We start from the raw sequence: 5,486 nt of genomic DNA, 5'->3' as shown, positions 1-5,486 counted from the left end.
CCAGTCACTTTGATGGACTTATGTGCCGCAAAACAATATGAGAATCAAACATTTGCATCCTTCATACAATGATGGAGAGCTCTCTATAGGAGGTGCAAAACTATTATTCCAGAAACAAAGCAAGTTGACATGTTCACAGAAAACTTAATCCCTAAGATCAAGTACCCGATACAAATGCAATGTTTGACCACATTTTTAAAAAGTCACTGAAAAAGCCCTAAAGTGTGAGAAAGGACTAGTAGAACAAGGTCTCATAAAATATGGCAATGACAGCAATGATAAATCCAAATTTTGGTCAAAAAAGCAAAAATGTGACCAACGATGGTGTTGTAGATGCTCGTACAATGAATAGAACTCAACCGATTTTATCTTTACAAGGTCCAAGTTAATCATTTAGTCCGCACACAAAGAATAACAATGTCTTGACAAATGTAAACGTTGCGCAAACTATGAACACAAAATTTCCAAGGGTAAATGCTCCAAGAAAGAATTACACACCTCTAGGGGAACCTATTGAATCAGCGTTAAAAAAGTTGATATAGACAAACATGATCACTTTGCCAGAAGTAAGAGTATATGAACCAGGTCCTTTCAAACCTACATGGTGGAATGATAGTGATTTTTGTGACTATCATCGTACTAAAGGTCACAAAACTGCAAGTTTCTATAAATTAAAAAACTTAGTCCAAGACATGATCGATCAAGGTGACATCACAATTGACACCAACATAACGTCAGCAAACACGAATCATACCATATTTAAAGATCCATTTGTCAAACATGACAAAGGGAAGGCATCTACATTAGGAACACTAGATAATACAACTAACTACACAAAAGTCTCATACAACTACACTATTCATGCCATTAGCTCAGGAGATGTAGTAAACAATGATTCACAAGGAACGCTCGATAATGATGAGCAATATCAAGAGACTCACAATGATGATAACCAAATTTGCATGTTGTCAGAAGCACCGAAATATGATGAAGATGAGATTCTTTGTCTTATGGACTGGGGGCATGAAGAACTGTTTCATTTGGGATGGTTTGAAGATGAACTTATAGCACATATTATGGATGTCCGACTTGCACATGATGACTATAGGGAAGGATATGGCATAAACCTTGATAACACAACATATGTTACAGATAGTTCCTTCATAAGAAATGATGCAGTGGCTACAATCACGATAACTCCCAGAGACACACACTGCGTAGTAGTTACTCGCAGATCTAAAGTAACTTTACACGGAGTACCATCAAACCCAACACCAGCAATAGGGACTTATAATATTGCGGAGTAACTCAAGAAAACCCCGACATAGACATCACTATTTGAACTATTGCGTATATCACCAAGTCATAAAGTTATTCTGGACAAAGCACTTCAAGATTCAATAGTGGACAGAAATATAGATGAAAATACCTTCCAATCCATGGTGGGGAATTTGGCACAGGGTAGCTGCATTGCGTTCATAGAATAGGATATTCCTAGTGATAGACTTCTCCATAATGACCCGCTACATCTAGAAGCTTACATACATAAGAGAAGAATCGGAATAGTACTTATAGATGGAGGAGTCGATCTCAACATTTGTACATTAAAGCTGGTTAAGGCATTGGGATATTCTAAGCTTCATATTGATTCTTCAAAGAGAATAAACATTAAAGCATATGATGATGAAGAGCATCCCTCAAAAGGTATAGTTACACTACCAGTGCAAATAGGACCTATAACAACAAAGGTTACTTTCCAAGTGTTGGACAGAGAACTAGGGTACAACATGTTATTGGGCTGCCCATGGATTCACACCATGTAAGTTGTACCATCAACATTTCATCAATGTGTCAAATTCCCATACAATGGCATTAAAATCACCATAAAGGGTGATCCAAATCCATTCCACCATTGTAATCACTTAAAGGCAAGTGTGGATAACCAAGTACCAATTAATCAAGCAACACCACTCACTACACAAATGGAGTCATTAACAATCACAGAAACACAAAAGAATGTGCCTACAACATCTTCTTTGCAGATAAAAGATATTGGTTGTGGAGAATACTCTATTTCAAGCACCTCAAATGGAAAACAATTATCTTTGTCTCCTAGGTCTTTTGGGAAACCTCAAAATACAGTAATGAAACAAGACAAAGGAAAATAAATAGTCAGATACTCAGATTCATGCTCTTTCATTAGGTGGGGTGATTTACAAGAAGAATCTATGAATGAAGATGTCAATCACTGGATATACAGAGAAGAAGATGACATGACAATACCCAGGTTACCTTTAGAGCAATATGGCAATGGATTCAAGATGCTACAAAAACATGGGTATGATGGTACCACAGGCTTGGGATTACAAAAGAAAGGAAGATTAGAACCCGTTGTACCAAATGACAATCCAAAGAATCAAGGGTTAGGATATAAACATGTACCAAATATAATAGAAGCAAGACAACGTACACTAGATATATTGAACGGACCAAAGCTACCGTCAGAGTATGTATCTCAAAGTCAGTAGTCAACATGAGTGTTTCCCTCTTCATCTTAGACAAACAAGAAAGTACCAACATCGCCTAGTGCAGAATCAGATAGTGAAGATATGAGACAAATTCTACAAGAACCTAGCACTGAGTCACCCATCAATACATCTGACACGGGCTTAGCACCAATAAGTGAGCCTAATCCTTGGTTGTTGTCAATACTTCTGCCAAGGGAAACAGCTCAAGCTCCACCCAATGAATCAGATGAAGAAAGACTACAACTACTTATACCGGGTATAAGAAGGATAACCCCCATACAAAGGAGGCTCGCCGATCTACAACAAAATCAGATACAAGAACAAGAGGAGATAAGTGATACAACCTCAGAAGCTGAAACATACATAGAAAGAGAGACAGATTCTCATGACTATGAATTTTTATCTAATCATGATTCCAACCCACGAACAATTGACATGATAAGGTATCACAAATTGCCTATAGATGATGAAAATATACCAGGTCCCTCAAATAACCAGGTATGCATGTTATCATAATTTGTTACAACATAATGGAGTAATGAATTACCCCGTGTACACTCACATTTGATTGATTGGGGACGAGAAGGAAAACCAACTCTAGATTGGTTTGAGAACGATGAAGCTATTGCAGAATTCCTTGGTATCAGAGAAGGATTTCCACAAGGTGATCATAAGGCAGGATTTGTTGTAGACCTAGATAGAACAACATACTTTGGAGAGGCAAGTGCCTTTGTAACAGAAGATATGGATCAAAGTTATCACAATGACAAGAGTGAGTTAGACAATCTCCCTATTGAAAAAGATAATTCAACATTACTCATGGAAGAAACTGAAGAAGTCAATATAGCAGAAGGAGAAGTTGTACATAATATCCACTTAGCAAAATCATTGAACCAAGAAGAAAAGGAGAAATTCATACAGTTTTTCAAACAACGTCCTACTAATTTCACTTGGTCATATGCGGATATGGCAGCCTTAGATCCAGAATTGGTGTTACATCATCTACCATTGCTACCAAGGATTAAACCATACAAACAAAAGTTAAGAAAGATACATCCACAAATTGCATTACTAGTCAAAATAGAACTCCAAAAGCTTCTAGATGTGGGCTTCATTTGACCTATTGACTATGCAAAATGGATATCCAATCTGGTACCTGTTACTAAGCCCACTAGGGGCATAAGAATTTGTACCGACTTCTGAGATCTAAACAAAACATGTCCCAAGGATGATTTCCCATTACCCAACATAGACATGATAGTTGACTTAACTGTTGGGAATGAAATGCTTTCATTAATGGATGGTTTCTCAGGATACAACCAAATCATGATTGCACCAGAAGATCAACACAAGATGCCATTTACCTGTCCATGGGGAACATACCGTTGGAACGTTATGTCGTTTGATCTTAAGAATGTAGGAGCAACATATCAAAGGGCTATGACGACACTATTTCATGACATGATCCACAATATCATGGAAGACTAAGTGGACAATCTACTGGCTAAATTACATACAAGAGAAGGTCATCTTGAAGTCCTTGCAAAGATATTTGATCGATTAGAGCAGTACAATGTCAAGCTAAACCCAAAAACGTGTGTGTTTGGTGTAACAACAGGCAAACTTTTAGGGTTTATTGTGTCTAACAGAGGAATTGAAGTAGATCCTACAAAGGTCAAAGTAATCATGGATATGCAACCTCCATCAACACTTAGAAGTTAAGAGGGTTACAAGGAAGACTACAGTCTATAAGGAGGATCGTAGCATAGCTAGCAGATAAATGTCATCCATTCCAGTTTTCACTTAGAAAAGGAGTTACCTTCAAATGGACAGAACAGTTCCAAGAAGCTTTCCAAGCTTTAAAAGATTGTATTCTGAATACTCCAGTGTTAGTTCCACCTACTCCAAGAAAACCCCTATTACTATATATATCAGCAACAAACTCATCTTTAGGAGCCTTGTTGGCACATAATGATGATCAAGGAAAAGAAAGAGCAATATACAATATAAGTAGAACTTTAATAGGATATGAGCTTAATTACACTCCTATAGAACGAGGATGTCTAGAAGTGATTTTTGCATCTCAGAAACTTAGACATTATAGGCTGAGTCACAAAGTACAACTCATTGCACACTTTGATCCACTCAAATATTTGTTAAACAGAGCAACATTGATTGGAAGATTGGCTAAGTGGGTCATGATTTTAAGTGAGTTTGATATAGAATATGTGGACAGAAAGTCAATCAAAGGGCAGATTATAGTAGATCAGTTAGCAAAGGCTCCCTTGCAAGACAGTCACCCACTACTAATAGACTTTCCTGATGAATCTATGTTTACATTGACAACATCTACCATGTGTAAATTATACTTTGATGGGTCCTATACAAATCATGGAGCTGGAGTTGGGATTCTTTTCATCACCCCTCAAGGTGATTCTATCCCTAAGTCGTTCAGAATAAATTTTCCCTATATGAACAATATAGTTGAATATGAAGCTCTCATCATAGGACTTCGTACCGTTGTATAGTGGAGGATAAAAGAATTACAAGTCTACGGTGACTCACAACTGATTGTAAATCAAGTCAATGATGACTATAACACAAAAAATGATAAAATGTTGCCTTATAAACAAATGGTAGAAGATTACAAAGAACATTTCAATAACATCACTTTTGAACATATTCCAAGGATGCAGAACAAGGTAGTCAACACCATGGCTACAGTAGGGTCTCTAATAAATATGCCTAATAATGAAACTCGGTTTGAGTTTATTGTAGAACAATTGATGATACCAGCATATGAGATTCCCTCATCAAAATATGTATGTGAAATTGTGGGTCCAGAGTCCCCATGGGAGATATACACATACTTACATACTCAATATATGTCTCCTGAATTATCTAAAAATCAAAAGAAAACTCTTATTCGTCAAGCATCCAGACACACTATTATTGCTG

The sequence above is a fragment of the Cryptomeria japonica genome, chromosome 2 (assembly GCF_030272615.1).
Source record: "Cryptomeria japonica chromosome 2, Sugi_1.0, whole genome shotgun sequence".
NCBI lineage: Eukaryota > Viridiplantae > Streptophyta > Pinopsida > Cupressales > Cupressaceae > Cryptomeria > Cryptomeria japonica.
The sequence above is the reverse complement of the archived record's forward strand: the minus strand, read 5'-3'. Positions refer to the sequence as shown.